Genomic DNA, 21717 nt, shown 5'->3' on the forward strand with positions numbered 1-21717 from the left:
CCGACTGACCTACATCACTCAGCATAAGACGCTCCAGTTCCATCCATGTCGAACCAAATGGTGGGTATTTGTCCTTTCTGACAGCTGAGCAATATCCCACTGTATACACAGTCCACAGCTTCTTTATCCATCATCTGTCAATGGACACCGAGGCTCCTTCCACAGTTTGGCTATTGTGGACGTTGCTGCTATAAGCATTGGGGTGCAGGTGTCCTGCCGTTTCACTGCATCTGCATCTTTGGGGTAAATCCCCAGCAGTGCAATTGCTGGGTCGTAGGGCAGATCTATCTTTAACTCTTTGAGGAACCTCCACACAGTTTTCCAGAGTGGCTGCACCAGGTCACATTCCCACCAACAATGCAGAGGGTTCCCCTTTCTCCACATCCTCTCCAACACTGTGGTTTCCTGTCTTGTTAATTTTCGCCATTCTCACTGGTGTGAGGTGGGATCTCATTGTGGATTTAAAATATGTTTACGGAGTTTTTAATACTCCTCCCTTCAAGAGGTAGAGCTCAACTCCACGCCCTTGACAGCTGGCTGGACTTAGTGACTTACCCCCAGTGAATAGATCACAGAGAAAATGATGATGTATCATCTCCCTGATGCTTGGCATGATGTCTTAGTTGCTCCCTTGGATCCTTGGCTCTGGAGGAAGCCAAATGCCATGTTGCTAGGGTACGTAAGCTGCCCAAGGCACAGGTGTGTTGGTGAGGAGCTGAGGCCTTCAGGAAGCAGCCAGCAAGGAGCCAGATCCTCCTTCCATCACCCTGTGAGGGAGGTTTGAAGCAGATCCTCAGCCTTTGGGTGACTGGACTGGTCATCATTCTGACCATAACCTCATAAAAGACTCTGAGCCAGAGCTACCCAGCTGCTGCTCCTGGACTCCTCTCAGCATGTTTTTGCTACCTCATGCCATTGAAGAAGGAAAGATGGGCTCAGAGCCCAGGTTCCAACTGCATCAGGAAGCCCTGTTAGGTAGACTGTTTTGCTAATGAAGTAAGGAACTTAGGCTTGTTCCCCGCGGGAGCTGGTGGTCCTACTTTCTCATGTGTGCAAGCGCACACACATACACATACCCCCACACACGTAGTAAACCACAGTAGAGACCACAAGCCTGATCCCGCTGTGACTACTTTCAAAGGTCTGTGGAAGGTTCTGGGTGAGAAACTGAGGAGGCCAGAGGAGACTACGGATGACTCAGCATCCCTCTCTTCCCTAACACTTCCCAGATCTGCCTGCAGTGATCCAGGGTGTCAGAGCGAATGGAGAGCACAGAGGAAAATGGAAACAGTTCAACACAACACATCCTGGTGTCCATTAAATATAGAGATTTAGTGTTATTTAGCCACATTCTCCGTGAAATAAGATTTCCCATGGATTTTTTTTTTCACTGAACAAGGAGACAAAGTTACAGCCTAAATTTGCATGTATATCTATTTTTAGGAGGAGGAGAGGGGCTCTAATCTGGTTGCTTTTCAATAGCATGGACAACTTAAAAAAAAAAACAGTCTCTCTGTCTACTAAGGAATTTGAATGATCCTTTCTCTAACAAATGACTTGACATTTCAAATTTATGGATTTATTATTTTTTTTAAAACAGTCATCTCAGCCACCATTCACTTAAAGAAAAAGAATTCTGTTACTTCTTACCAAACAGATACTTCTCATAACCAAGATGCTAGTAAAGTTCTAACTACTGCTTAGTCACAGAGGTCTGGTGTCTAACATTCGGCATATGACCCAAAAAAGTAAACCCAGAAGCTAATTATCATATGGCCACATTTCCAGAAATGCTGGTAATCGTTTGAATCAGTTTTAGAATCCTGAAGGACTAGAAGGCCACCACTCAAATGGCTCTTTACTCACTGGTCAGTGTGATCATGAGATACCTTGTTCAAGCAGTAGCATAACCATCTAAGGGGGTAGAAAATGTAGATATTGGCTTCATTTCAAGCATCAGGAAAATTCTGGGGCTAGTTCCAGATAGCTTAACCTTTTTGAGAATTACAAAAGGGAGCATTTGGGAACGGAGTTCAAAATACATATATTATCCAGGGAACAGGGCGTTTGGGAAAACAGAATATTCCCGTTTTATTTCTTGCCTGAGACCTCCAGAAGACGACTTTTGGGTTTGACGACAGAATCTGCCATTAACTTGCTGTTTGACCTTAGATAAGCCGCTTCACCTCTTTGGGGCTTACTATCCTCATCTGCGGGCAGGGTGATAGTAATACCAGTCACATAGGATGTTATGAGGATTTAACAAAATCATACACGTTAAAGTGATTAAAAGGATACCTAGTACTTGTAAATATAAGCGGTTAAGAATAATAACAGCAGTAACATGAACAACTAGTGTCAATTTTTTTAAATGTGAAACCTGATTGTTTTTCAAAAGGAGAGCAGGGTCGATATGTCATCCTTTGCACCTTTGCATTGAGAATGAGAAATACTGTGGGGTGGGGGGCCTGCGACGGAGCAGAAGGGCTGGTGTGCACTTGAGACAGACCCTGTATGGCCCGGGCACCCGATGATGCTGACTTAAGAGGCCTTGCCGGAAGGCTCTGCTGGCCCTGTAGAGCTGGCTCAGGCTGCCATGGGTATGTTCTCAGGCTTTGCCCGGTGTAGCCGCAGAGTGTGCAAATTCATACAGACCGTGGTGAAAGACGGGGTCCCTGCTTGGCACAGGGTCTAGGATGACCCTGATTGGAAATAGACTCCCAGGAGTGCAATGGGAAGCGAGAGCTGACTCAAGTTCCACCACACTTCCCTCTCAGCGACATTTGACATCGCCTGTCATCTTCTTAAGACACTCTTTGCCTTTGGCTCCTGGACCTAATGTCTCTCGGTTCTCTTCTTACCTCACTGATCACCGCTTCTCGAGCTCCTTGGCCGTCTCCCTTCATCGCCTCAACGTCTCATTCCTAGAGCTCCCCGGGACTCTGTCTTGGACCACTCTTTCTCTGTCCATGTTCACTCCTTGGTGATCTCACCTACTCCCCTATGTCTGAAGGTAATTCTATCTCGATCTTTCTAAAATGTATGTCCCCAACTCAGAACTCATTCTGGAATTCCAGGATCTAGCTGAACGGCCTGCGTGACATAACCACTCGATGTATGAGGCCTCGCAGACTTCGTGTCCCAATCGAAACTCCTGAGTGTTCTCACCAACTTACCCCTGCCTCTCCCGTTCGTTCTGCAGCCTTCCCGGGGTGCCAGCTCTAACCTTCCACCTGCTGAGGCCACAAATGCTGTAGTCGGTCACAGCTCTTTGTCCCACTCTGTGCGGGACTCACCTATCGGAAATTCTATCAGCACTAACTTCTAGTAAAAATGGAATCCAACAGCTTCTCATCTCCCCTGCTTCTGCCCAAGACCAACTTACTTGCACTGTTACATGTGGATTGTTTGTAATAGCCTCTCTCTGTGTGTGCTGCCCTGACCATCTCCCGTCTGTTCTCAACTCAGCCGTTTTGTGGGGGGGCATTCCAAGATTTTGACTGAGATCTTGTCACTCATTTCCTTTGGTTCTTCCAGCAGTTTCTCATCATATTCAAAGCCAAGCACTCACAGCGGCCGACAAGGCCCTTGAGATCTCTTTCCTCTTCTCCAACCTCTTCATTTCTCATCCTCTCTGATCCTCTCACATTATTCAACCTCTTTTTCTAGCAAACCAGTCACATTCTCACCACAGGTCCTTTGCACTTGCTGTTCCCTTTAATTGGAACACCCCTCTCTCTCAGCTCAGTTGTCACTGTATATGTGAGGCCATCTCTCTGGACATACAGGACATAATATATAATATCATAAACCTGGACCTACTATATAAAACCATAAACCATCTATCCTTCCACCTTCACCTCAACTACAGTCTCACTCTCTGTATTAATCTGTTTTTGAAATTTTTCCTTCCATAGCTCTTACCACCCCCTGATTTGTTAGGTAAATAGATAAATATATGCATACATATACACTGACGAGTTGTTTATCATCTATTTTCCAGTTTACCAGGAAGTAAACTACATGGATGGCATTTTTTCCACTGTTTTTCTTACTGCTGTATCCCCAGATCTTAGAACAAATGAAAAAAAATCATATATAATAATCAATAAATATTAATTAGATGAAATGTCTCTATTAAACTATAATTACTCCTTTCAGGGGGGCTACTCTTAGAACATGATCAATCATGCTCTTTTTCTCAAGTTGCAAGGGATCTAAGACATTCCGGGTACCCTCCCAATTTAACAACAGATGATACAAAGACCCAGAAAGGGATAAAAATTCGCTCAGGCTTTGCAGTACATTTTTAGTAGAATATTCAGGACCAGATTGTCCGTCTCCTGACTCTTACTCAGTCTGGTGCTCAATTTATATTCTAAAAACATGTCAGAAGTTCCCAAAGAAAATATTGTGGACTTGTCATGGGAAAAATATAGATATTACTAGGACAAGTGCAGGACTTGACAAGAGCTTTGGAACCACCAATGAACAGCTGGGTTCACTGCAAAATTAGGGCAAGAATAATTTAAACAGGAAAGTGACTCAGAGGAGGTCATAGAAGCTGAAGAAAGTTTCCAGGCCTGTTCACTGAGAATTGATTGGTTGGCATATTCATTCATTCACTGCTCATGCTCATGCCAGTTACCATGCCAGGGTAGTTAAGGGACTTAGATAAACTGTGCCAGCCATGCCAGGTGCTGATAGTGTTCTGTGCTGGGTGAGGAGGGTACAGTCAACAAAGTGTGCATTAGGAGTGCTTCCCTGGAGAGGTGATAGCTGAGTCGAGTCTGGAAGAGTAAGTAGCTCTTAGCAGCTAGAGAAGAAATGAGAAGGCGGGAAGATGGAGGGAACAGCATGGGCAATGTCAAGGTGGTATGAAAGTACATATATTCAGGGAATTGGGATTAACCAAAGAGTCTAGAGTGGTAGGTTAGTCGGGGTGGGGGTGGGTAAGAAAGGGAAGGAGGCCTGAGAAGACAGACTGAGGCCAGGTGGTGAATGGACTTATAGGGTGAGCCTATAAACACCTTGTTGCAGGAGGGACATTTTCCCCCTAAATCTCAGGGCTTTTAATGCTATTCTGATATTCCGTGTGCTTTCTTAGATAGCAACTTTTTTAAATTATTATTTTCACCCACAGATTCCACGCTATTTCTCACGGGCTTTTATTCTGGGGAAAAAAAATTTGTATGATTTTTTTTTTCATTAACATCTGTCATAACCACAGATGGATTTTAGTAGAGCCCAAACCTGGTTCTGATGTATGGGCATATTGTGAGCGAAGATAGAAACAATAAAAATATATCCATGTTGTGCCTTCCAAGTTATAATGCTTCTTAGAGAAGAGAAAAAAATATATATATATACTTAAGTCTAAACTCAGAGTTGTATTTATGTAATAAAAATCCCAGATGAGGAGCCTACAGCGTGATTTTAGAGCATTGAAAGGAAGCTGCGAAGTTTACATGGTATAAATTACATCCACGGAAAAGAAAAGTGTTAGATTGATGTAACACTGCTTTCCTTTACATTACCATAAAAACGGAGGAAACAATAAAACTCCCCCCAGATTCTGGAAAGCCGACAATTCTTTTTAATAAAAGATGAATGTTCTGTGATATTGCTGCGATTAATCAAAGAGATAATGTTTTATTTGCATTCGTCTGGTTAGGTGCTGGAATCTTTTTTTTTTTTTTTTGGTTGATGTTTGTAAAGATAGGAACACAAAATAGCCAGGAGCACTGCCTCCTTCCATTTAGTCAACAAATAACCCCGGACAGAACAGTTAGAAATTGGAAGAGCTCAGAGAAAGTGGATGAGCTCTTCCCAGATGATGCACAGAGTCGCCTTAATGGGATTCGGGTCACGTAGTGCACAGCTCAGACCTGCTTTGGTTTAATCAGCTTCCAAACGTTAGAGTCTAGTGCGGCCGTGCTGATGCAGGCCCTACGTGGTAGCCTGTGTCCCCAAATTAGGTCTTTTTGCTTCCCTTTGTGTGACACACTCTGGCAAGCTGCAGCCGCGGCCTGCAGGGTCGGAGCAGGTTACGCGTGTGTCTGGGCAGACTCCGGGTGTTCACACTCCTCCCGGGAGTGTGCAAAGGTGCAGCACCTCCCCCCGGGGCACCCAGGGGGGACAGCACGGCCGTGGAGGAGCCGGATCCCACTTCCTCTATTTGGACACCTTACTAGGGCACCACTTTGCTGAAAGTAGGGCCGCCCTGGCAGGACCGGACAGCTCCCGGGGTGCCCGGACTCAACCCCTCATGGGGTGTGAGTAGGATTAAGTAAGTACTTACTTAAATACTTACTTACTTAAGTACTTACTTACTTAAGCACTTACTTAAGTAAGCACCGAGTCCTTAAGCCCCCGGGGGGACAGGCCGCAAGAAGTGACCAGCACAGCAGAGTCAGAGACGACAGGCCCAAGGATTCTGGACACGCTTCCTTCCCAGGCTTTTCAGAAAATTCTGGCCCAAATCTAATTAATGACTATGCTCCAGCTTTCTGTCTTCCATTGAGAGAGTGAAACCTGGAAGAGTGTAAGGAGGGGAGGGGTCAGCATCACCCCGAATCCAGACCACAGTGTCCTCCGCTGAGGGCAGGTGATGCTCGGCGGCCAGCAACCCCGGGGCAGGGCCACAGCCAGAGCCAACGCCTCAGCTTTTAGCACCCAGTAAGGACACAGAGAGATGGATCTCGTCTGCATCCCATGCACGACTCTCAGTGTGATTAGAATACGGTTCAAATAATAGCTTAAGAAAACTAGGCCTCTTGACCATTCTTTCCAGAGTGGCTACGGGGGGGCCAGTGCTCTTCATATTCTTTACCCACCAACACATCCGGCCTCGCAGTCTTACTTCGCTCGTTCCTGACGTTGTGAAAGAGAAGCTGGTTTTCTGAGGTGATGATATTTATAGTTTGGCATCATCAGAAAGCAATTCCTTGCTTATTTGGGACCCGAAGGCTCACCGGGACTCCCTTGTGACTCACTGTGTCTGCGCTCAGGGCTGCCTGCCTGCCTGCCTGTGCTCTCATGAATCCTTAATTCCATCTGAACCCAGCAATGCCACACTCACTCTCCATCAACCCGCCCGCCCCGCTGGACCGCGCCAGCCTCTTCTGTGCAAAGCCTCACACCCGTTCAAAGATTGATTGGGCGTCGGGCCACCGCAGCAAAGACAAAGGAGGTCAAACTCGGCACCTGCGGTTTGCTCTGAGGCCCGATACCGTCATCCTCCCTTCTGACTTCTGGAGCTGACACTGATGACATTTTCCGGGACTTACTTACATAACCCCGTGTCTCGGTTGAGCCAGCTCTATCCGCACTTCATCACCGATAATAATCCCTGAAATATTAATGATGTGCTACTTGCACCCTCTGACTGCATAGCACACGGTTGAAACCAAAAGGACGTGGTGAGGCTGGAGCAGACCGATGTGTAGCCGGCCCTGCATCGTGGCATCTTTCTCATTCTTCTGCTTTGCTCTTCTCTGGCATGGCTAAAGTGCTGGCCAGATGTCCAACAGGGGGTGCAGCTCGAGGCCCTAGAGACGGCAAGTAAGGCAGGCAGGGTAGCTGCTCCCGGGGGTCAGAAGCATGGGGAAGCAGAGAGCAAGCTCAAACCCAGTCCTTGAGTCCACAAGGCAAGCGCAAAATGAAAGCCTGGTGACCAAGCCAGAGGATCATGTGTAAGAGACGGATATAGACTCAACACAGGAGCAAGGGCAAGGGCAGGGAAGCTGGATCTGAGACAATTACCACCACCCGGGCTGGTGGGAAGGTGCCTTTTATCAACTGGTTGCCCGCAGAGTTGGGTGTATTATTAGCGTTGGCCTAGTTTCGAGGCTCAGCGTAGAGGGTTGGCAATACACAAAATATTGGAAAGGTTGAAAACTTATTTAGAGAGTATTGGATTATTTGAGCTCTCCCCAGTGGGCCTTTAGAAGCTGTGGCTAGAGATAAGTCAGATGTGGTCCCCGCCTTGAGAAGTTCAGCACCTGCCACAGGAGACGGGAATGTAAATAAAAAAATTACAACACTCACAGGATTCCTGGGAAGAAATGGTCTCATTCCGCCAGGAGGGTAATAGTAGTAATCGACATTTTTTGAAAGTTCACCATATACCAACTGCTGCCTAAAATACTTTACAAATATTACCAGTGATTTTTTTTCAGTCTGTTTTATAAAACAGGATAAGTGGAAGCTAACAAAGGTGAAACAATAATCACCCTGGGTTGCAGAGCTATTTTTTTTTTCAGAGCTAATTAATGTTAAAGTCTGATTCTGTGACTTGCAGCCTGACCACTAAACTAGTCTTTTCTGGGAGACATGTTTTAAGATAGATATTGAGGAATATGGAACTTGTCAGGAGAGCAGCAAGGATGTGGAGACAGGAATTCATGATTTATGAGCAAGTCTCCTCTTCTCCTCTTCCAATGGGTCTGATGAGACTCAATCCTGGAGTAACTGATAGACCCTGGGTGGTTCTGCCAATGAACAACAACAAAGTTAAAGCATCCAAAATTGTTTAGCTTAGAGAAGGATTTAACAATCCAAAACTGTTTAGCTTAGAGAAGGAATTTTATAGGTATCTTCACCCATCTGAAGGGCTGTCATGGGGAAGAGAAAAAATAAAATTTGTTCTCTATGATTTTAATGAACGTAACTGAGACCAACGACCAGAAATTCTAGGGGCCAGATTGCAGCCTGAAAAATACTTTTCCCAACCACTAAAGCTGACAAACATAGAAGCTGGTCCCCGGTAGGATGAGATCTTCATCGCTAGAGGTGTTCACGTAGAGGTGGGCCACCTTCTGTTGAGAGTGGTAGTTCTCAAATTGGAGGGTTCAAGAGATTCACTTGCACTGCTTGCTGAAAACTGTTAGTTTCTGGGCTCCACATTCAGAGATCTAATTCGTGGGTCAGTTGTGGGTATCAGGAATCTCTTGTTTTTGATAAAAGTGTACTAGAAGATTCCGATGCAAATGAGAAATATGAATCTGCAGACCATAAGCAGAATTTCCATTTTGACGGAGGTTAGATTACACGACAAAGTTTCCATCCAGCTCTATGTCCTCATCGTGTTGATCTATCTCTACCCAGAATTCAGATTTTTCATATAATCTGCATCACACAATTTAATAGCTAAGGTGCACCTGGGTGGCTCCGGCAGTTGAGCGGCCGACTCTTGATTTCGGCTCAGGTCATGATCATGGGGTCATGGAATCAAGCCCTGCCTCAGGCTCCATGCTGAGTGTGGAGTCTGCCTAAGATTTTATTCTCTCTCCTTTTCCCTCTGCCCCTCCCTGCTCATGTGTTCTCTCTATCTAAAAAACAAAAAACAAAACAAACAAAAAAACCACCTTAGTTAAATGTTGATATTTTATCTTTCTCTTTTAACTAGTTCCTTCATCCAATCAATGTATTCTGAGCATCTGCTATGTGCCAGGCACTGTTCCAGGCATGAGGGAGACAGTAGAACAAGGCAGGCATAGCTCTTTGCCTTTGTGGAGAGGGTAATCCAATGAAGGGAGATAAAGAAGTAAAATCAGTTATTTTGTAAATTCTCCCTCTATATAACCAGGCATGAACTCTTTTGGGGAAGGACTATTTTATTTAGTATTTTGTAGCGTCTAGAACAATGCTATGCAAGAATAGCGACTCAAAAGCATACATATATGTGTTTTAAAGATTTATTTATTTGTTCATGAGAGTCACAGAGAGACGCAGAGACACAGGCAGAGGGAGAAGCAGGGTCCCTGCGGGGAGCCCAATGGGGGCACTCGATCCCAGGACCCCGGGATGATGCCCTGAGCCGAAGGCAGATGCTCAACCACTGAGCCGCCCAGGCGTCCCTCCAAAATATACTTTAAAGCAGCCGTAAGACATCGAAATAAGACTTGATTTGGAGGAAAACTACAGAAACTTATCTTTAGAGGCTAATCTCACTAGTTTAACTGAGGATGGCTTTGTGCCTTGAAATTTTTGTAAGCCAGCAGATTTTTGCTGCATTAGGAGAAAGAATATCCAGAAAGAAGGGACACCTGCTTCTGAAGTTTGGAAGGGTCACAGTCTTGGAGAGGGAAAAACTGACAGGCATCTGGGAAGGAATAAAGATGATGAGGGGACTTGACCTGCCACGGTGTAGGGCAGGGGCAGCCAACTTTTTGTACACATATAAAAAGGACCAGATAATTAAATCTATTTTTGGCTCTGTGGGCCACAAGGTCTCTATCACAACTGACCAATTCTGTCTGCCATTCCTGTGAAAGAATTATGGGAGAAGCTACAGGTAATCCGTAAATAGTTGGACGTGCTCTAATGAAAGTTTATTCACGTGTGTAAGTGGCAGTCTAGAGGTGGCCCTCAATTAAATAATAAAGGTGGCCCTTTTAAAATAACTAAAAAATAAATAAAATAAGCAGAAACTAAAAACTAGGTAAACATAAATTCTATTCTAGCAGGTTGATTTACAGTTTGCAGACCCCTGCTATAGGAGAAACAGTTGAAAGAACCTATACATTCAGTTTGAAGGATACCGAAGAAGAACACCACATCTATTTTCAAATATTCTAATGAATGCCATACAGAAAAGAGATTTAACCTCTATTATATGACCGAGGATCTGTAACCAACACATGGAAGCTTATGTCAACATATTTTTGCCAAGTAAAACAGCATTTTTACTAGAATCCTCGAGGGCAGTAGTGAGTTTACCATCACCGGAGGTGTTCAAGCAAATATCAGATGATGACTTAGGAATGTTCCAGAACAGGCAAAGGACACTGATCAACAATTCGACTAAATGTTCTCTAAGGTCCTTGTCATTCAGGAGATTCCCTAATGGATTTAACGCACGTTGGCAGGGCACAAAGCAGGTTCAGGTGGGCACGGAGCCACAGGGAAACGCACAGGTTACATTTTATCTGTGATAAATCAACTACTGGGTGAGACGCCAACTCTGCTAAACAGTAGGCACGTAGAGTAACAAGCACGTTTAAAATAACTAAAAAATAATAAAATAAAATAAAATAAAATAAAATAAAATAAAATAAAATAAAATAAAATAATAAAATAATAAAATAAAATAAAATAAATAAGCAGAAACTAAAAACTAGTTAAACATAAATTCTAGTCTAGCAGGTTTGATTTACAGGAAGACTTTAAGATCATATCTGGCAAATGGGTCAGTAATTCAAAAACCAAGTGGATGTCTTATGTCTTTCAGTCACACAGATTAAAAAAAAAAAAAAAAAGGGCCTAGAGAATTTCTTTGAATTTTAAAAATCCAGGGGTTTTACATTTCTGATTCTCGTTTTGGACTTTCTATAGAATTCTTTTTTTGTGCCTTCTGATGCTGTGTATTTATAGGGCTGTAAATGCTGAAAACAATGCTCCTCCCACGTGGAGGTGTAGACCCATAAAATTAATACACGGAGTGATTTATTCAGGGCCTATTGTCCCACTGATGAAAATGAGAACCAGAGACAGCGTCTGACGGATGAACATGACAAGGAGCTAAACGGCTTAAAATTTGTGGCCGTCCTTAACATGCTACCCCCACGTGTGCCAAAGAAGCAAATCCTCAAGCAGCCGGGCCTTGGTCCCCACCTCCCAGTGGAGGGTCGGAAGGGGTGAGTGATTCCAATCAATATCCAGTTGTTAGAGTAACAGCCATGTCGGTTCTGGATGGCCGACTGGGCGAAAACATGTTTGTTCTACTTAATGTGACAGTGTCCTGTCAAATTAACAGCCACGGTGGCAGGAGCAAGCTTGCTTAATGGGTTGGAGTCAGTTCCGCAGAGAATTCATCATCAACATGCAACCGAGGGGAACCCCAAACCTCATTACCAGGGTTTATTTGGAGATAATAACTGAAGGTATGCCATGTACTTACAGCAGGATTTGTTTGCTCTCTGGCCACCCCTGTTTCATGTTCTTTATCAAACGCTGCCCTCTTGACTCCCACAAACTCTGTAGGATCATGCTTGGCCCGTGTTTAAATGCACCAAGTGGAGAGGAACGTTTAAGCAACTGGGCCGAGATCTTTTAGCAAGATAAAATGAGGGTCTGGAATAACCAAGTGGTTGATGTCGAGGGCAGCAGAGGAGAGAGACGACCTGGACGGTCGTGTCACCCTGCACTTCATTGTCAGCACTTAAAGGCGTGTTTCCTTTCCAGGTAAGGTGCTGTTCCAAAGCCATCATGACCAACTCTTTGCCAAGAGCTTCCCACAGCTAGTTTGTGTTCGACACGTAGAGTATAAAAAATTCAAACAAAATATCCTGTACCACTTAAAACTGAAAAAAAAAAAAATTCACACACAGTCCTGGATGTCTTCTCTGAATTAAAACCTCAGAGGAAGAGGCAGCGCAAGCCAGCTTTGCACATGGCAGTGGTTGGCTGGAGCTGTGTGGCCGCCTCTTTCGCTGGGCTGAGTGTGCCCTGTGGTGCCCTCGGGCCCTGCTTTGTTCATCCACGTGACCGACGCAGCCCCCCCAAGCCTTGAAGTCTTCCATCCTCAATGTGAAGATTAAGTCTTAATTTGCTTCATCATGAGACTCCTGGGTGGAAGATGCAATATGGGGGCATTGCCGCCCATGGATAACGTCAACACCCTCTTTGCTTCTCTCTTTCTCCAACAGCCCAACCTCCACCAGCGCCTCTCGGTGTCTGAACCAGTGGAAGCCCACTGACAACAGAGGTTGGGTGGGGGAGGTGGGCAGCCCTTCACAGGACAGTATAGGAATGGCAAGGAGAAGATCGGGGAGCGTAAGCTTAGAAACTGGGAGCCAGGACACATGGTTTCTCACCCACTAATTGACTCTGTGATCTTGGGAAAGGGCTTGAACCAACTTGATGCACAGCGTGTTCCATGTGTAAAGTGAAAAATTGAGCAAGATGATCCCTGTGGTGGGGGCTTGGTACACTGGCTGTGCATATCCGTCGGGTGCTCCAGAGATATAGCACCGTACACCTTGAGGCACCTAAGTAGGCTACGTTTGTGAGGCCCTGAGATGTTTTAGGGGAGGCAGAGGATGTAGCTCGGCTGATAATAAAAACATCTCTGGGTAGCTTTATTTAAAAAAAAAAAAAGTGAAGGGAATCTACAAAGGTTGCTTTAGCTGGAGAGCTGCTTGGAATGAGAAGATGACAATGCGATCCCTGGCCCCCAGACTGGCCTGAGGGCTAAGGATGTGGTCCTGAGTGACTGTGACCTTAGCTGCTTTCCTAGTCCTCAGGAACCCGAGGACACCTTTCAAGCGAGAACACTGAACAGACAACAGTGTACTATTTTCATCGTTTAGATCACAAATGGTTTTCCCAGAACGATTGGCTCCAATTTCAGAAGGAATCTGGAAACGGGTCCAACATGCAGTCCAAACTTGCAAGTTCCCCATGAATCATGAACTCATTTCTGCTTGTCTGCTGACACTGAAGTATGGACGTTTGATGGCGAATTCATTTCTCTTTGTGGGGCAGCAACTACGTAATGAATTGGGGGAAAAATGGCAGTGGCTTTTATAGCTTCATTTGCTCCAGACAGGTAAAGATCTTTTAATTCCACCTTGCGAAATGTCACATCACCCGCCAATGACAAAAATCGAAACCTGCGCTTTCACAGGATTTTCTTAAGGAGGGTATCACCTTTGTAAAGGGACAGCAATATTTTAAACAAAAGTGAACACACCCTTAAAAATAGATCCATTATGGGGCCAACTGAGATCACAGTGATTTAGTAATTTTTCTCTCTGAAAATGGGGCATTTCAGAAACAGATCCAGACTCTTCTGTTTGTACCTCATGTGGAACTGACGAGAGGGACCGAGGCTATTTCCTGGCATGTAATGATAGGCCCGACACTGACATTCTTCCAATGAAGTCACTTGCAGTTTCTCTCTGACAGGTATAAAGCCTCAGAAATTAATTGTGGGAGCTCGTCCTGATTCACCCAGGATGGCTCAGCAGCTGCAAGAACACTTTTTTTTTTTTTTTTTTTTTGTCAAAAGCTTAAAGCTGAACCAAGTTTGCTTGTTGAAATGTCCAGCAAATAGGAGAATAAACACGGTCACATATCCCATTTTGAACTGAAAAGTTCAGATGACGTTAGAGCTATTAAGGAAGAATCAAAAGAGAGACTAAAAATGTTAACAGTCTGCAAGAGAACCTGACTTTAATGAATGCATTATTTATTGTTTCAGTAAAACCTTGATTAAGTGGGAGAAGTGAGGAAAAGAGATACCTGAGCAAGGAAAATTTTTGGCTTGGCTGGAAAACCAACTCTTTTTTCTTGTATTTGTAGCCTTCCCATTGGAGATCTTCCCAGAGAGATGATCCTTCTGCCTTCAGTTCAATTGGCCTTTTTGGGGCGCTTCATGCTTGTTGGCCATGACGGTAGGAGGCTAGAGAGGCCACCGAATGAATGCTCCCCCTGCTGTCAAGGGATTCCTAGACTCGAAGTGTCAAGTATATTGAACATCAGTGAGTAGTTTTGACAAGCATTTGTTCCTGGGCCTTCCAGATTGATCGTTTTGTGTTTCTGTTTCCACTGCTTCGTGATGGAGATGGGGAAGGATGGGAGAAGGATCGCTGGATGTGGATAGGAAAGTCTTGAGATGAAATGAAATGAACGAATGCGTGTGAATGTTATTAGCACAGTGTATGCTACTTATAAATGTCAACAACATGTGTGTATTTTTTTTATTGTATCAAAGATAAGAGGAAGACATTATTTAGATTAACTCCTTGGTAAGAGCTTGGAGGTGGGAAGGGAGTTGGATGTCAGTTAATTTCTCTTAGTCAACCAGCCAAACATGTACTGTGTGTATCTACCAGATATGGTGGAGCCATATAAACCAGGCTGCTGCAGGAACACATGGGAGGAGGGACACTAAAACCAAATCTGGGATGCCAGGAACTGACTGGTTAAAGAAACTGATACTTGAAGAATATTGTGATAATTTTTGCAATTTCCAGTAGTTGCGTCTATGAAATAAATGAACTATTGGTTCAGAAACTCAGACAGCTGTCCAGTTTCCTAGATAGCAAAATGCATTTATTCCAAAGTCGAAAGAGAATCCTTCCTTTATATGAAATTTTGTCACAAAATGCTGGAATGAGCTTCTGCAGTGTGCATTTTGTGTGATATGATTGTTGAAGAATGAAATCGTAGCGTCTCTGTCAGTGTTTAGTGGCAATTAATGAGCCTTTAATTTACCAGAAAAATGTACTGAGCTTCTGTTATATTGTTAGAGCTCTCAGGTGAAGAGGAAGTAAAATATATGTATATATATATTTTTTTCTTTTTTTTTTAACAAAAAGTTTTTAAAGTTGTCTCTCTCCTTCAGGAATTCACAATCAACTGGGGAAGATAGATTTGTATAGACATGACTGAAATATTAGGTTTGAAGTAGAATAAGTACAAATCATTGCTATACAGGTGAAATAAAGTAAGGAACCATTATTTTTACTGTATGTTAAGGATTTAGAGACAATTTTATAGTGATGAAACAAACTGTGAAGATGAGCAGTGACATTTAACACTTATTCTCGAATCATCTCTGAGTATTTGAAAATTACCTTATGGAGGAATTGTTTTTATACTCAGAAATATGGATATTGGCCTTCCTCTCTCCCTTTCCATTTGTCTAAACAAGTTTTTTACAATCATAGCTTCTCTGCCCACCTCTTTGCCTATGGGCATTTGTAATCCTAAAAAGGATGTGCATTTTTCAGTGTTCTGTCAGAATTGGATAGCTTAGGATCTTCAACATCGAGAAGTGGGTCTCAGCTCCAGAACGGCTGAGGAAGGCTAACGCACATTTGAGGTGCTCTTCGCCATGGAGGGCATTTAAAAAAAAAATCTATGACTTCAGAAAGAATGAGTATCAAAAATTATTTTCCTATTGTACCTTTCAGAGAAGGGATATTGTGATTCTGGATGAATGTTGGCTTACACCTCTACTGTGGTCTACAACACTCTAGATGGTCTGACTCTCGCCTGACTTTCCATGTGTGTTTATCCCCTACTGCCCTTCATTCACTCTTCTCTGACCACACTGCCTTCCTTCTGTTCCTCAAGAGGCTGATGATTATTTCTTCCCCCCTCTAGGGTCTCTATATTGGCTGTTTCCAAATCCTCTAGGTGACCAGTTGCCTCCTTCTCCTCATTTAGGCTTCGATTCCAATGCCACATTTTCAGAGTGGTCTTACCTGACCACCCAACCATTTGCTTTCAGGTCCAAGTGAAAGAGAATGTGGTTCAAATCCACTTAAACAATAGAAACACACAAAAGGAAATCCTGAATGGGATTGAGTTTCATGTTTCCTTTTCTTCACTCTAGCTTCTACAACATCATCTCTCTCTCTCTTTTTAAAAAAGATTTATTTTAGAGAGAGAGAGAGAGGCTGGGTGGGGTGAAGAGTAGAGGAAGACAGAGAATTCGAAGCAGACTCTGTGCTGAGCACAGAACCCCAGGCAGGGCTCCATCTCACGACCCTGAGATCACAACCTGAGCCAAAACCAAGAGCTGGACGCTTAACTGACTGTGTCACCCAAGCGCCCCAGCATCATCTTCTTTCTAAAGCTGGTTTCTTTCATGATTGTACAATGAGGCCAGGAAACATCTGGGCTATCGGTTTCTTATTAATACCAGAAGGCTACTTATTGCTCACGACTGTTTCTTTAAAATAAAACCAAAACTCTCAAATGCCTGCATCAAAATTGTTTTTCATTCATTGGCTAGAGCTGTGTCACCTGATTATGCTTGACCCAATCATTAATAAGGTGAGTGGGGTGTATTCATAATATTAATAGCCTGAGGTCCCTTCCTCAAATCACATTGTTGCTATTTCTCTAGTGAAGGTGGATTAAGTGCTAGGGAGTCAACCGAAATGTCCACTCTCCTCTCAGGCACAATCCCTTTACCTTTTTAATTTTTTACACTCACAATAATTTTAAGCTATATATTTATATTATTATATATGGTCATTATCTGTTTTCCTCACTGTAATTAAAGCTTCACAAGAGGATGGCCCTTATATTCAATGATGTATTTTTACTTAGGAAAATAGGATAGTTAGTACACAATAAAAAAAAAATATGTGTTGAATCAGTGAGCTACTGCATCTCTTTCTCTTATAGTCTTTTGATTTCATGAGGATGAAAAAATTTTCCAGTTTATAATAAATTGACTTTTTCTTTTTATTACCCAGAGACACTTATTTCTCAGGAGGCCCCAGCTATTGGATAAAATATGAAAATTCCTAAGAAAGTGTTGATTTTATCAGTTTTGGGAATGAGACTTTGAAGAGTGAATAAAATGAAAAGTATGTCAATTATTTAAAAAGAAATAATGGGAAAGGTGTATGGGGAACGGGAACAGTAGCAAGGCAGGATAAAATAGCACAGGGGTGTGCTGAGAAATGAAAGCAATCCAGTGTGGGTGGGACTAGGATGTGTTGAGTGACAAGGGCAGGGGGGCAGGAAGGGAGGCAGTGAGACTGACTTTCTCCAGGTGGTCCTTCTCAGTTATTTCCACCATTGTGATTACCCCCGGTCACTACCTTATTCACTTTAGCCCATTTATCATTTGTTTTACATTAAATTATCTTGCAAATAACCCTATTTCCCTAACCCTGATCCCTTAGGTATATTTTGCTTCTTTACCTAGTTTGTAAATGCACTGATGGCAATGAATAGTTTCACTGTGTGTTAAAATGGAACTGAACTGACCCAGCCATGAGGTAAGCTTCATAAGAGCAAGGACCTTGAGCGACCTTTTCACCACTGTATTCTCAGTGCACATAGAAAGCACACATTAATATTGGTAGAATAATTGAATGAAAGAGGGAATGACTCAGACAACCTGTTTCTTAAATCAGGCTTCGCCTTCACTCATAGGATCTTGAAAGAGAGTCCCTGAATCCCTTTTAAGTCTCGATTTCCTTATCTGTCAAGTGGGGATGCTTCTGATGATAAAGCATAGCTGGGACAGTTAAAGGAGATTGTGAAGTCACTTTGGGAAATGAAATGCTATACTAATGTATATATTGATACTGAATATATCACAGTACTGGGCATTATTCTGAAATCAATAGCTACACTCTAGGAACAGAGATGGGAACAGGAACAAGAGAGATCATCAATTTGGCCTCCAGATGAGAAAAAGTAACACATCCTTTGGCCTTTCTCGAAGATTTCAAGTTACCTCTACACTATTGTTTAAAAGTTGCATATTTCACAATAAGAAATGGAGGTAGACAATCAGCTGAATAAATAGCTGTAGAGATCCAAGCCTAAAAACTTCTGGAATATCAAGATGTTGTGTTAAGTAAATGTTCTTGAGTTGGAATGGGCCCCTTCGTAAGCAGATATCGCTGGGATTCATGGCCTATGTCAGATGGCACTTCCGTTCCTCCTCTCACTCTCACCTGAGAAGGAACGAAGAAATTTTCTCACCTTGATGTAGAAAAATGATCACTGCATCAGGGGCCAGGACATGAATTATAGTACCAGATGTCCACTAATTTCTTATGTAACCTTATAGTAACTTGCGTACCAGTCTTTCCTCTATAAGATGAAGGAACTGTGTGAGATAAACTCCGAGGTTCTTCTATACTCTAAAATGTTATCATCGCTAAGCATTCAGAGGAAATAACGTTTCTGATCCCAGGCAACTTTTCACGATCACTCAGCTTCCTGAGTCCCTTCTTCTACCCATATCTGCCCCCTTCTGCACATATTTCTACAGGATACTTTCATTCTGGCTTTAAGAGGCTTACTTTGGGGAGTCATTCTGCTGGCTAATTTAGGTCATTTCCTGTTATCCAGCTGGATGATAATAATAATAATAACTACCACTTACATAAGTTACATATAAGGCACTATTAAGAGCTTTCATATATTAGCTCATGTATTCCTCATAATAGCTTTATGAGGTAGATGTTATTGTGATCCTTACCTTATATATGAGTAAATTGAGGCAAAAGTAGGCTAGGTAATTTGTCCAAAGTCATACTACTACTACTAAGTACCAAAGTAGCAATTCAGATCCAGACTGCTTTATATCCAGACTGTGTGCTAAAGTAATAAACTATACTTAATATGGAGGATAGGAGGAAGGCTCGCAAGAGAGGGTCGACAGCTAGGAAGCACAGAGCCAGGCTTCGAGACACTTCAATGTGTCACGTACGCGGGACAGGTAAACTATCCAAACCAAGGAGGGAAAGCAACCAAAAGTCTGAGATCTATCCCACAGGCCACTTTGCCCCCCAAATTTTGTCTTTGGGATTGCCTGCCAAAAATGTGACTTTAAATATAAAACTAACAAAATGAAATCACTTCTTGGAGAGCATTTCTGTGGTTCACTACGGAATGCCAAGTTAAGAATATCTGTCTTACATTTTCAAGCACATGTGTTGTAGTAATTTTATGGGGTAATGAGTTGGCTTCCATTAAAGATATTTTATTTTTACGGGGGCTGGGGCTGGAGAAATGTTATGTGGCAAGCAGTGAAATACCTTACTTTTTCAGATGGCTTTAGCTAATCACCTACAGGTGAATTTTCTAGGAACTCTGGTTTTAACCATTTGACTGCTCTAGGTTTCAGTGGGTTGTGACTGAAGACTTTAGACATAATGGCATGGGACTCAACAGTGAGCGATGGAGGAGTTCAGGATGTGAGGGAAGTGATCAGGGTTTTGTGGAAGAAATACAGGATTTTTGTCTCAACTTTAAAACTTAAATGAGACTTAAAGATCATTCATTGGATTCAATAGAAAATAATTCAAAATGTGACCATAGCCAGTAAATGGAGACAGATGTAATTTATAAAGCTTGCATAGTCTCCACTTCCCAGTTTATCATGTGGCAGATGTTGCTAGTTATCTGCACAATATCCATTCCCTCCTTCCTTGCTATCAGAAGCCAAATTTTGCAACAAAAACATTTTATGCCCCAGACGATCTCACAACTGGAGGTGGCCATGTGACACTGTTACGTGATAAAAATAAGAGAGGATGATGGCTGGGGTACCTGGGTGGCTCAGCTGGTTCAGCATCGGACTCTGGATTTCAGCTCAGGTCATGATCTCAAGGTCATGGAATCAGCCCCATCTCTGGCTCTGTGCTCAGCCGGGGTCTGCTGGAGATTCTCTCTCTCTCAAATAAATAAATCTTAAAAACAAAAAGAGTGGATGGTGGCCAAGAGAATCAGCAGCTATCTTGTAACTATGAGGCAGGAGAAACGAGTGGTACAGAAATGATGGTGATATGGAGAGATGGAAAGACTTGGATTCTTGATTCTGTGTGGAGCTGATGCAGCCTGCCCTGGACTGCTTAGGCATGGTATTCTTGTCTTCTGACAGTGAATTACATCTTCTTGACATGTAAGCAGTTGTCTAATTCTGCAGTTAAGGGACATACTCCTTCTGTCCTTCTTCCTCATACCCACTCCTTTCCAGTGCCCCAACTTTTAGGACTGACATCTGTTTGCACCTCATCATGTCTGTGGGCAGGGGGGTGGTGACATAGGGTCACATGGCATTTCTTCCCTTGTGACTGTTATTCCTGAATAGGGCAAACTACTCTTGGGGTTCTCTGAGGAATAAAAGGGTCTGACCCAAGATGAGATCAGTGGTACTGATATGCTGAATTTCAACATAACAAACCTATTAGTCAGTGGAGTAACACAATCTAATGAGCATTCTACCAGGAACAAGAAAGAGTTTGGTACCACAGCAGGGTATGGAAATATCACCCAAGAGTCGTTGTGCCCTCCTGATAGAGAAAAAGTGGCAAAAGGCTGGTGGCAGATTTCAATGTTCATTTCAAATGGGGCCTGAAGTGGAGCCCCATTGAGTAGGATTCCTCTGAGGCTAAGAGCTATTGGGTCCGTAAATGCTGTTAAGGAAATTTTAAAGAACATTAAGGGGAAGAGTTCAAGAGTTACTGGAGAGTTAAATGGGCGCTGTTGGTGTAATTCATCTGATGTTCCCAAGAAAACACAAGCTTGAGGCAAAAGTCTGCAAGTTAAGGATGGCAGCTTAGAAAGAACTTTGATATCATCATTACACTTAAACTAACTGGCCTGGGGGCTTCTTTTCATATGAGCCCAATAAATCCTTACTTTTTAAAACTGTTTGTTGGGTTTTCTTTTCTTTACAATTGAACGTATTTCACACTGACACATCCCTTCTCCTTCTTTTCACTGGGTGAGGTGACCCACATATATTTAATAAGGTGGAGAAAGATATCGGGGTGAAAGACCTCATGTTAGAAGACTTTGCTTATGATTATGTAGGCCTCTGTGAGGTGATTGGGATTTTTTTTTGAGAGAGAGAGAGGAATTTAGGCTCAATCTATGTGGATGAGTTCCATGAATATCAGTTTTTTTACAATTTGAGGTGGGTCGAGATCTTCCAAAGAACTGTGGGCATTTTGATTTTCTGAAGACAGTTTAAGAAATGCAGGATGGAATACAGGAAGAAGGAAGGGGAGCAAAGAAAAGAAATAGGCGGGAGGTGAGCTCCTAAAATGTGCCTGTTATGATACAAGTCATTATGTCATCTTATTTATTCCTCAGCACTGTTCTTCAGGCATATTTTGCTGAAACCATTTTTACAAAATCAGCAATCTGAAACTCAAAGTGAGCAGAATACCTTACAAATCAGTGGGAAACCAGATATCTTCCTCAGATGTTTTGACCGAGCAT

At 43.0% G+C, this 21717-nt stretch overlaps 1 long non-coding RNA gene across 2 annotated transcripts in view; it reads left to right on the top strand.

The window, feature by feature from the left end:
* The window catches only part of LOC102153391, a 102743-nt gene that overhangs the window by 8135 nt on the left and 72891 nt on the right, over positions 1-21717 (top strand). The window contains exon 3 of one of the 2 annotated variants that reach the window (XR_005375843.1): positions 14308-14486. The exons of the other annotated variant lie outside the window; for it this stretch is intronic. This is a non-coding gene — a long non-coding RNA (uncharacterized LOC102153391). The remainder of the gene's footprint in view (positions 1-14307; positions 14487-21717) is intronic. 2 annotated transcript variants of the gene reach the window in all.

Source organism: Canis lupus, chromosome 21 (genome assembly GCF_011100685.1).
Source record: "Canis lupus familiaris isolate Mischka breed German Shepherd chromosome 21, alternate assembly UU_Cfam_GSD_1.0, whole genome shotgun sequence".
NCBI lineage: Eukaryota > Metazoa > Chordata > Mammalia > Carnivora > Canidae > Canis > Canis lupus.